The sequence below is a fragment of the Molossus molossus genome, unplaced genomic scaffold (genome assembly GCF_014108415.1).
Source record: "Molossus molossus isolate mMolMol1 unplaced genomic scaffold, mMolMol1.p scaffold_m16_p_10, whole genome shotgun sequence".
Taxonomy (NCBI): domain Eukaryota; kingdom Metazoa; phylum Chordata; class Mammalia; order Chiroptera; family Molossidae; genus Molossus; species Molossus molossus.
The window spans coordinates 100,175,940-100,187,900 of record NW_023425345.1 but is presented as its reverse complement, the minus strand read 5'-3'; the positions used below and the strand labels follow the sequence as shown (position 1 = coordinate 100,187,900).

At 46.2% G+C, this 11,961-nt stretch overlaps 1 pseudogene; it reads left to right on the top strand.

Moving 5' to 3' along the window:
- The first annotated feature begins 11,599 nt into the window (after window positions 1-11,599).
- LOC118624890 lies at window positions 11,600-11,744 on the top strand (annotated as a pseudogene).
- The last annotated feature ends 217 nt before the right edge of the window (window positions 11,745-11,961 follow it).

The following is an 11,961-nucleotide window of genomic DNA, read 5'->3' as shown; positions in this document are numbered from 1 at the left end:
TACTTTTATTTTTATTGCATGTTTCTAGGCCAGGTAGGTTCCTAAGTAGTATATTTTTTCTTTTTCAATTTATCTTTATTTCTTTACCTCTTTCTAAGAGATAAAGGCATTCCAAGCATGGTGATCCAAAATGCCTTGTTTATTACATAGTGTTATAACTAATGAAAATACAGACTCTTAAAGGCTTTGGGCCGTGGAAGTATATGCCTTTCCACCTGGAGGTATTTGCGGCCACCGTGTACTTTATGTGCATACTTTCTGGTTGTTACAGACCCTTTGCTTGGACTGCAGAATGGTGTGAAGTATTTAGCTTCATCCTTCTAGGTATCTAATTGATTTGACAGGACAAGGTTTTGTGCTTCTGACAGAAGATAAAAGAAATCCACCTTTTAAAAAAAAAGGTTTGAACGAGCCTGTTTAGAGTAACCTGTGCAGGCTTTTGAGCTGGCGGTGATTCTGATTTATCCCCGATGATTTCTTTCTTCCTTTCAGACAGCACAGTCCCTGAGGTTGCAGCTGCAGTCCTGCAGACAGACGGGGGTCACGTGCCCCCCCATCCACTCCCAGGGTGTAGCGCACAGAAGAGGCCAGGGAGGTACAGCTTGAGCATGCCTACTACTGTGAAATTAACTCACTTGGAGAAGCTGGGTGAGCGGGGCCTGGCTGAGGAGTTCAAGGAAGTGTCTGTGCCGCCCCTCAGCGTGCACTGAGCTGGGAGTCACCTCCCCCCAGAGTTCGCCTCCCTCCCCATCTCATCATGGGTTCCCCCATCCACATTATGGAAGCTGACAGGGCCCTGGGCCTAGCGGTAGGAAAGACAGGATGGGTGGGTTTATTGGGAATATTCACCTAAGGAAGGCAATGGATGCATGAAATAGGGCAGTAGTGTGTCAACACTTGGGCAGGTGATGCGTAGGAGGAGAGGCCCTAAATCTGGGCGGGTCGACTGCCTTGGGTGCCAGGCAGGTGGCAGGGACTGCGAAGCAGCCGGGCGTGCGGTAACGGGCCGGATAGCTGCTGGAGAAGGAGAATCCCGTTTTTAAAAAGTGCTGCCCTCTCTTCCCATGACACTGGAACAAAACCTTGTCTGATCCAGCCCTTGAGATGCCAGTGGAAATGCCTTTGTTGGAATACATTCCCTTTTCTGTAAATCAAAAGTGTTTGCTCTTACTTAGATCTGAAGTCCCTTTTTAGTCTCCTGTTAGTAAACGCCAGTGCATAATAATGTTATCGGGAGAGCGTGGATCTGGAGAGAATAGTAATCGTCAGTCTGTCCGCTTTCTCACCGGTCTCGGGAGGTAACGGCAGATCATTTATTCCAGCTCTGGAGTGTCCAAGTCAGTGTTCTCGCTGCCTTCTGACACTGCTTGTCTTACACTACGTGCTGGCATTTCCTTCGCTGGCTAGAACACATCACTCTCAGGTTTTCTGGGGAGCAGATAGGGCTTGCAAAGACAAACGAGACCCACAGGTAATCCCCTGCCTCATCTTAGCTGTTCTTTCGCCCCACTTCCTCAGGAAACCCTTGTAGAGCAAGCGGTGCTCAGCAGATCTCATTCCATAGTGCTTCTCTCCCTGAGCATTTCCCCGCTGAAGCGAGCGCAAGGAAGGGGTGGCGGGGGACGCATCACCTACAAGTTCAGTACCCCAGCCACGACCGATGCCACTCATGGGTGCACATGAGAGTCAGGGAGCCAGCTGGAGTCTCTGTGAAAACACACACACACACACACACACACAGACACACACCATCCCCGCCCCCCCATAAATTGCCAGAAAGGGCAAAGATCTCATTTTCCACAGCCCCTCAGTTGGGATTTCTGCCTCCTCCTTGTCATGTGTTTCTCAGTATTTCTGCTCAGCAGCACACTTTACTCTGTCCTGCCTTGCTTGTGTTACCAGAGTTACTAGCTTTATGTACATATGTCCTCCTTCCCTCAGGGGAGTTTCATTTCTCTGAGGATTGGGACCTTTTATTGATCTTTTGTGTCCTAGTGTTCTGTGTACGGTGCTTTTCTGTTGGTCGACGCTCAGCCAGCTGGGTGTGTTTCAGAGCCCTCTGAGTCCTGTCGCCTTGTTCCCTCACCTCCCTAACTCCGGAGGGGCCGGGCCCCGGCCTGCTGTGACAGGCTTGGTGTGGGACTTGCAGTCACAAAGCCTCTCTCAGCTGTGGTTTCACATGTAAGGCAGGAGGGTCGCACTAATGGTCTCGCTCCTTTCCCGCCTCTGACACGCAGTGGTTCTGTGATTAGTACACGCCCATGAGACAGCTCCCTGAGAGCTGAGTAAATCAGGGAAGGTCAGATATGCCCCATATTCATTAGTTTCATCACTATTTGTTGAGTGCCTACAATGTCCTGGACACTTGGTCACTGGGGACCCGTGGTGAGCAGGGCTAACGTGACCCTCACCCTCCTGGAGCTGGTGTTCCAGAGGGAGACAAGGACCATAAGCGCCCGGCCTGGCTGGGGAAGGCTGCAGGAGCCAGGGGCCTGGCGACAGAGGCCGGCGTCAAGGGGCTGCCGGAGGAGGGCACGCTGACGCTGAAGCATGGGCTACGTGTAAGAAGGGTCCAGCCTGTGAGCAGCCCGGCACGGAGCGTGCAGAGCGGTGGTGCCCGTGTGCAGAGCCTGGGTGGAGGGGTCACTGCTGTTTGAGGAGAGCGGGAGGAGGGGTGCTGGGGATGGAGGAGCGTTCCACCAGCCACTCAGGTCGGAGCAAGGATGCCCTGGGAGGGTCGCAGCGGGGAGCCGGCCCCATCTGTCTCATACGCCCAGGCACTGCCCCGGCTGGCCTGTGGATGGAGAGTGGCTCTTCACAGAGCGGGGTGGAAGCCAGCAGATCTAGGAGGTTTGTACGTGGCTTACCTGGAGGCGGTGACTACAGAGATGCAGACCAGTGGATGGGCTGGGCGTGCACCGTGGAAGTCCATCTCACCGCCCGGATGGACTGGGTATGAGTCGTGGAGACAGAGTCCAGAAGCTTTCGAGATTTCTCGCTTTCGTGGTAAGGGAGACAATGGCGCCACTAGACCAGGCAGAGGGGACTGGGGAGGGCTGGGCCGGCCGTGTGAGCTGGGTGGCTGGCAAGAGGTCTTCTGTCCTGTCGTAACTCCCTGGAACAAGTCCTTCAAGTTCTGACGTCTCATTTTCTCTCAATAAAACCTGAATTCTGGAAATAGCTTGTCTCTAATGTTTGCCATTAAAAATAATAGTTAAAAAGCAGCTCATGTCTGAGATATGCAGTCTGAAAGAAGAATTGCTAATGCCACATGAAACGACCTGTAACCTCACCAGAGGTCAAGTAAAAACAAAGTACAGTAAAAACATTTTAATCCTCACCCAAGGATATGTTTTTGCTGATTTTTTTTTTTTAAGAGGGGAAGAGAGGGAGGGAGATAAAGAGAGAGGGAGAGAGAAAGAGAAACATCAATGTATGAGAGAAATGTTGATCAGTTTTGTGCCGTACATACCCCAACCAGGGTGCAAACCTGAAACCTAGATATGTGCCCTGACTGGGAATTGAACCGGCAGCCTTTAGGTGCATGGGAGGATGCTCCAGCCAACCGAGCCACACCAGCCAAAACTAAAAGAAAAAGTTTCAACCCATCAACTTTAAAAATGGTTGATTTATATCCATGTCCATCGGTTATGCGTACATGCATATATTCTGTGGTTTGTCTCTCCCCCAGCACCCTGTCTTCTGGGGATTGTCAGTCTGTACCCTACTTCCACGTCTTTAGGTCTACCCTGTTCCTCAGACTGTTATGTTCATTATATTCCACAAATAAGTGAGATCATGTGATATTTGTCTTTCTCTGCTTGGCTTGTTTCGCTTAGGATAATACTCTCCAGGTCCCTCCATGTCGTCTCAAAGGATAAGAGATCTCTCTTTCTTACAGCTGCGTAGTATTCCATTGTGTACATGCACCACAGCTTTTTTATCCACTCATCTACTGATGGACATTTGGGCTGTTTCCAGATCTTAGCTATTGTAAATAGTGCTGCTGTGAACAAAGCTGGGGACAGGGCAGGGGGGATGGGGAGGAGGGTGTCAATGAGGGGGGGGGGAACATCTATAACAAAAATAAATAAATTAAAAATAATAATAATAAAAACTAGTTAAAGACTCCATATAACACAATCATGAAAATAAAAGAAATAAAAACTAAAAAAAAAAAGAAAAAAAGGCTGATTTAGTGGAAGCTTGGAAAGGTGGCTTCAGGGCACGGACTGTGGGTTCAGGGTCAGCTCTTCCATCTGCTGTTGGAGGTTATTGAACTTTCTCTGCCTTAGTTTCCCATGTGTCAGGTGGGACAGTAAATCATTTAGCATCGGATTGCGATAGGATTAAATGCAGTGAAACACTGGATGCAGAGCCGGTATTGGTAAGTGCTATTCAGGTGCTGATGAAAATAATGCCCTAGAGTTGATCGAACTCTGTCCTGTTAAAAGATGTTTTTGTTCCTCTTCTGTGCCAGCTACGGTTCAGGCTTGAGACGAGAGGTGAACAGAGGAAGAGGTGCCTGCCGTCCTGGAGCTTCGGCAGGGTGGGGGAGGCGGTAATAAACAGGTCAGTGAGCACAGGCATCAGGTCCCCGGGGCGGGTGAGGCCTGTGTCCTCAACAGGGCGCTTGAATGTCCAGTTGACATCCGGTGTTATGGCATTCTGTCTGGTTTCGCATTTCTGAACTCTCAAGTGTTCCAGTTTCATATAAAAACTTATACACAAATATTTACAGTAATTTTATTTATAATTGCCAAACCTGGAAAGCGCCCCAGTGCCCCTCACCTGGGGACCGGGTACAGGGACGAGGTCTGTAGCACGGAGTCCTGTTTAGCCGTAGCCGGAGCTGACTGCACTGTGCTAGGGCAGCGATTCCATCCCTTTCCATCGCATGGCACATGCGACACACCAAAAATATATTTTTTCCCAATCTGACCAAAAAATAGGTATAATTTTGATTCATTCACACCGGATGGCTGTGGTGTTGGCTATTATCATTTTTAAAATTTGATAATCTAAGGGAAGAGAGGTCAGTGCCCCTGACTAAATAGTCAGATATTGCATGTTTTAAAAATTCTTGCAGCTCGGCCAGAGTGGCTCAGTTGGTTGAGTGTTGCCCTACAGGTTGCTGGTTCAATTCTCAGTCAGGGCACGTGCCTGGGTTGAGGGTTTGATCCCTGGTCGGGGTGCTTATGGAAGCCAACCGATTAATGTTTCTCTCTCAGATTGATGTTTCTCTCTCTCTCTCTCTCTCTCTCCCCCCCCCCCTCTGTCCCTCTCTCCCTCTCTCTCCTCTGTCTCCCCTCTCCTTAAGCATGTCCTCATGTCCTTGGGTGAGGATTAAAAATAAAATAAAATTTTGCTGCACACCGGCTGAAAACTGCTGTGCTAGGGGAAAGAAGCTAGACGCCAAGGCTGCATACTGTACACTTAGGCTAAGTGATTCTGGAAAAGGCAAAATGGTAGGAATAGAACTCAGATCATTGGTTGCTAGAGCGGGGGTTGGGGAAGGGTTGACTCTAGAGGGACTTGGGGAATTTCTGGAGCTCATGGAACTGTGCTGTATGTTGCTTGTGGTGGTAGTGGTCACAATTGTACTGCAAAAAGGGTGAATTTTACTGTATGTAAATTATTATTATTTTTTTTGTAAATTATTATTTAAAAATTTTTTTCTTTATTGATTTTTAGAGAGAGAGGAAGGGAGAGGGAGAGATGGAAACATCGATAAGAGAGAACATCAATTACTGTATATAAATTATACCTTAATATAAAATTGGTGAAAATTCTTACCCAAGAAAAAAGTGTCCCTATTTGAATGGTAAATGATTGGGTCATTCTAGTTGGGAAGAGCTTTGAGAGGGAGGAAATGGAGCAAGAAATAGGAAGAAAAAGGGATAGAATGAAGAGTGACACTTTTTTTTTTTCTTAAGGGTAATATGTGTGTATTCAACAAAGGATTATGGGACATCCATTATGTGTCAGGCCCCAGCATATAGTCTAGGCACAGGAGATGCACCTGTAAACAAACTCATACTGCCCCTTGTCAGCCCTGGTGGGTAGCTCAGTTGGTTGAGTGTCATCTAATACACCAAGGTTGCGGGTTTGATCCCCGGACGGGACACGATGAATGCATGAATAAGTGGAACAACAAATCTCTCTCTCTCTCTCTCTCTCTCTCTCTCTCTCTCTCTCTCTCTCAATAAAAACACAAAAACAAAACAAATACCCCTCAGGGAGCTTAGCATTCTGTGTAAAAACGCAATGTGCACACCTATTTCCACAGTGAGTCTAATCTCAGGAACATGTCGTAGAGAAGTATGGGATGCAATAAAGATATGCAGTCAGCAGTTCTCTGACAATAAGGGGACTGGTAGGTAAGTTCTGGTAAAAGTGACAATTAAAAATTATAAATTTATTACATGTATTTATGTGGGGCAGTGTCCGTGACATGGAAATGGAAAAAATGGAGTCATAGACACCCATTCCCTAAGTGTAAAATAAATCTGGGGTATTACGCATCAAGTCTATTTCTTGGGATGGGAGTAGGGACTTTGCTGTTTTTACTTTTTGTTATACAATGAGGATCCATTTCTTTTATATTGGCAGTTTTGAAAGAAAAATCCCATTCAAGAAAGACACAAAACAAAATAATTATTAAGCACAATAGGCAAGGAATTAATATCCTGTATTTTCTGTGTGAAATTTTGTCCTGGAAAGAAGGATTTGTTTTTTAAAGGAGAAAACAAGTGCTTTTTGTTGGCAAATTGAATGAGGCTTTTTTTTTTAGAGAAACACGCACATTTATTTTTTTATTGGCGAGACTTTAAATATTAATTAATAGAATATTTTGTTTAAATGTCAGATTGGTCTATCCTATGAAAAATGAAGTTACCTCTTTTCCTGGCCCTCTCTAAAGGGGAAATAGCAGCATTTCGTGTATGTCCGTAGTCTTCTTCACCTTCCTCTGGGAGATGTTCTTTCTGAACACAGTCCTGCTTATGTACTAGAATAAAATGTGGCACACGTGTGTTCTGCACCTGGACAAGGAGGGTGAGCAAGACCCCCAGAGCTGTTCTGTTTTACATTATTTGTCACGCTGTCCCGGAATTCAGCACCACAGAGAGCTACAGAGCCCCAACATTGCTTACCATTCCCCACCCAGCAAGTTGGATTTTAATCACGTGGTGAAGCCGAACCCATGAAGTTCGTTTAGTCTGCAGTGCACCGCGTTTTACATCACCTGTCATTGCGCCTGTTGAGAACAGACTTCACAGCAGTATGGGAGGGGCCAGTAGACAGCCTGGCTGCTCTTCAGTGGTCACAATGGCGGAGAGCAGAGGCATGAAACTTTCCAAAGCAGGTGAATACATTGGCTTGTATGCAAATATTTGCAAGTCATTTAATATAAAATTATCCTATTAAATATGGTGGAACATTATAGACTCCAAATAGATGCTCAGTAAAATGTGAACTAAAATTTGAATGTTGGGAGTTCGACTTTTTTTGCATTATTATACTTAATGTGAAATTTGGGGCTTATATCCTATACATTTTTCTGTATCTGAAGTCCTTCTGAAGGATAATTTATTGCATGGTTGGAGCTGCCGTTGGATGGAATTGCATTTATGTTCAAGGGCACAGCGCTTGAATATTTACATGAAAATTGGAAGCTGATAAAGCATGCACAGCGGACCTGGCAGCCCAGGAAGGCTGGACAACAGTGATTTTCCACTTTTAAAATCCATGCCTTCTTTTAATCATAAAAATTCTTCAAGCTTCTTCTAGTTTATTTTCTAATTAAATTAAGTATCATGGCCAATGTAAATCAAACAGTGATGGTCAGAATGTATTTTTACATGTCATTTCCCCGGGATATTCTGGGCCAGCCCTCCTGGGGTGAGGAGGAGAGGGTGCCTCACCAGTTACCCAGTTGGGAAGGGCAGCTTAATAATCTGTATCTTAGAAGACTGAGAAAAAAATAGGGCTTGTACTGCATAGAAAGTGGCGTCAACATTTGCCACTTTGAACTCCATTTGGGAGGAGATTGCTTCATCCCGAGTGCCTGCTGTGTGCAAATTGCTGTCCCAGACTCCGCGTGGGAGAGAAACAGAAGTTAGTATCTATTACCCTCCAGCCTAGTGAGTGTAGTCTAATAAAGGAAATTAGACACATATCGCTATAATAAAAGTAGGACAGCCCTGGCCGGTTTGGCTCAGTGATGAGAGTGTCGGCCTGTGGACCGAAGGGTCTCAGGTTCGATTCCTGATCAAGGACACATGCCTGGGTTGCAGGTTCAGTCCCCAGCCCTCATCAGGGTCGTGTGGGAGGCAACCAATCCATGTGTCTCTCTCACGTTGATGTTTCCCTGTCTCTCTCCCTCCCTTCCACCCTATTAAAAAAAAAAATCAATGGAAAAATATCCTCAGATGAGGAGTAAAAAAAAAAAGGGGGGGGTAGGGCACATGTAGATGTAATAAAGAGACACTCTTAATTATAATTTAAAAACATAATATGACAGCGCCAAAGGAAAGATGTGGGGATTCAGGGTATGAGGAGACAATCTCCAGCTCCTTCTGCACCATTTTTGGGCAGGGAGGGAGGAGAACATTTAGGAAAGTCCTCATGGGGGAGCTGGCCTTTGAGCTCAGAAGCTGGAGCTCCTACTGGACAGGGAGGGCAACCTCACAGGCAGGCGCGTTTAGTAGAGGAGTCAAGGGTTCAGTTTGGAAACGTGGGCCCAGTGTTCAGCAGACCTTGAATGTCAAACCATTACCAGAGATTGTGAGCTGGGGGGAGCTAAAGACGTGCGATTATTAAAGGTGGGCAAAGGCAGTTTTGTTTGCTAGCAAGGGGAGGGTGCAGTGCTCACACTACATGCCAGTGAGCCCGATGGGGAGCCCCCACTGGAGTTGAAAAAGCATTTGTGATTGGTGAGTTATGAGTACTGAGAAGAATAGACAGCGATCCTTTTGGATGAGAGGTGATGTTATAATTATTTCAGCAACACGTTTGACAAGGTTTCTTTCTTTCCAATGTTTTATTTTTATTTTTCAAGTTTTTATTCCTGTTCCTCCTCACCTTCTCCTTTGGCAACCATCAGCTTGTTCTCTATATCTAAGGGTCTGTCTCTGTTTTGTTTACTTATTTATTTTTAGATTCTACATATGACAGGATCATATGGTATTACCCTCTAGGTCCATCCTTGTTGTTGCAGATGGCAAGATTTCACCCTTTTTTATTATTGTTGAATAACATTCCATTGTCTATCTATCTACCTACCTACCTACCTATCTGTCTATAATAAAATAACTTTGAGAAATAACCAGGATTTGGACGAAACCTACATATCCATCCAGATGAATGGGTAGACTTCCGGTCAAGGTGGCGACATGGGTAAACATGCTACTCTCCTCCCCACAACCACATCAAAATTACAACTAAACTACAACACAACCATCATTCAGAACCGCCTGAAATAGAGCTGAATGGAAGTCCTACAACTACGAAATGAAAGAAGAAGCCACATTGAGACTGGTAGGAAGGGCTTGTCCCACACCCACGTGTGGCAGATGAAAGTCAGGAGGGACACCTCCGCTGGGAAGGTCCTCCCTGAGAAGTGAGGGATCCCATCCCACACCAGGCACCTAACTCAGGGTTTCAGTACCAGGAAGAGAAGTCCCCATAACTTCTGGTTGTAAAACTAGTGGGAACTGAGGCAGAGGGAGGATGAGGCTACTGGAGCCCCAGGCAGCTCCTCTTAAGGGGCCCACACATGGACTTACTCAGACTCGCTCCCTCTAAGCTCAGAGGGGAGGCAGCTTGAGGGGCACCAGAGACATACAGGGAAGAACTGAGCTGTTTGACCTTGGGATGAGGACTGGAGAGTTGGCTTTCTCCTGGACAGACGTGCTGGTAGAGGCTGATGTTCGTTTGGTGAGCCCTTCCCTGGGGCAACAGCTGCCATATCTGGGACTCCAGCAACCTGGCTCACACTTTGTCTTGCCCCGGTGACTCCCTGAGGCCCCGTCCCACCCAACTTTCAGGCCCACCCAAGCGGTTGCCAGTGGCTTTACCATAGGATTGGCCTGTCTTGGATCCTGCTTCAGAGTTTCCTAAAATCTCTCAAACAAGCAGCATCTGGTCTCAGCAAGCCCTATATCTGTCGTTAAGTGGCCCCAGGCCTGGCACTAGAAGCAGCCAGCCTTGGTCTACATCTTGGCTTTTCCTGGGCACCTCCAAGCCCAGCACAAGAAGCAGCCATTGGCAGATCACTGTAGCTTATGTCTGGTGCCCCGGGTAGAACACAGGCAGTGTGACCTGGCCTCAGAGCGAGCACACCTAGTGGACAGCTTCAGACCACATCAAAGCACCACCACCCAACCACTTCCACGAGTGACACACTCAATCAGTGGGTTCCGTGGGTACCAGAGCCCTGCTGAAGTAAGTCTTGCTCTGAGTGGTGGGCCCCTGCACAGCTGATCCTCCAAGGTAGTCAGAGGCCAGTGTTCAGTGGGCACAGCCAGTCCTTGCAGCTGATCAGCCTGAATAAATCCCTCCCATTGATGTGTCAACAGCAGTCAAGACTCAATTACAACAGAAGGGTATAAAGTCCACACTAGGGGTACACGTGGAGGGGTGATCATGGACGCCGTGCTACTGGATCCTACAGGACACCCACAATAACAGGCTACCCTAAGAAGCCTAGGAGACATAGAAACTCTAACTGATACATAGAAACAACCACAGGGAAGCAGCCAAAATGAGGAGACAAAGAAACAGGTCCTAAATGAAAGAAAAGAAAAAAAAACGGAAAATAATTAAACAAAATGGAGATAAGCAATCAATCAGATGTAGAGTTCAAAACACTGAGTTGCTCAGAGAACTCAGTGAGACCTTCAAGGAATTTAAGGAGACCGCTAAGGAACTTAGTAAGAACATCAACAACATCAAAAAGGACCAGTCAGAAATGAAGGATGTACTAACTGAAATAAAGAATAATTCACAGGGAAACATAGCAGAGTATGTAAAGCCAAAAAGGAAACCATTGATTTGGAATATAAGGAAGCAAAAAACACCCAATCAGAACAGCAAAAAGAAAAAAAAATCCAAAAAAGTGAGGATAGTGTAAGGAGCCTCTGGGACACTTTAAGCATGCCAACATTTGCATCATAGGGGTGCCAGAAGGAGAAGAGAGAACAAGAAATTGAAAACCTATTTGAAACAATAATGATAGAAAACTTCCCTAACTTGGTAAAGGAAACAGGCATTCAAGTCCAGGAAGCACAGAGAGTCCCAAACAAGATGAACCCAAAGAGGTCCACACCAAGACACATCATCATCAAAATGCCAAAGGTTAAATACAAAGAGAGACTCTTAAAAGCAGCAAGAGAAAAGCAGGTTGTAACCTACAAAGGAGCTCCCATAAGACTGTCAGCTGATTTCTCAAAAGAAACTGCAGGCCAGAAAGGAGTGACAAGAGATACTCAAGGTAATGAAAAGCAACGATCTACAACCAAGACGACTATATCCTCCAAAGCTATAATTTAGAATTGATGAACATATCAAGAGTTTCCCAGACAAGAAAAAGCAAAGAAACCCCCGGCATTGGGCAAGGAGACACCTGATTGGTGGTATTGGTCTTATATCAGTCAGGTGCAAAGCAGATGTACAGTCCTTAATTCATCCTAGCTTGATGCCTGTATTGGTGGCCAGAGCTGTCTCATGCCTGAGGCACATAAAATTATAATTTCTGGCTCTTTGAGGGGAAAAGATCAGAACACTGGTCTCATAAGTAGATTATTATTATTATTATTATTATTTATCCTCACCCGAGGACATTTTTCCATTTTTTGTTCAGATAGAGCAGGAGGGAGAGAGGAAGAGAGAGAGAGAGAAACATCGATGTGAAGGGACACATCGAGTGGCTGCCACCCTCACAACCAACCAGGGCCGGGG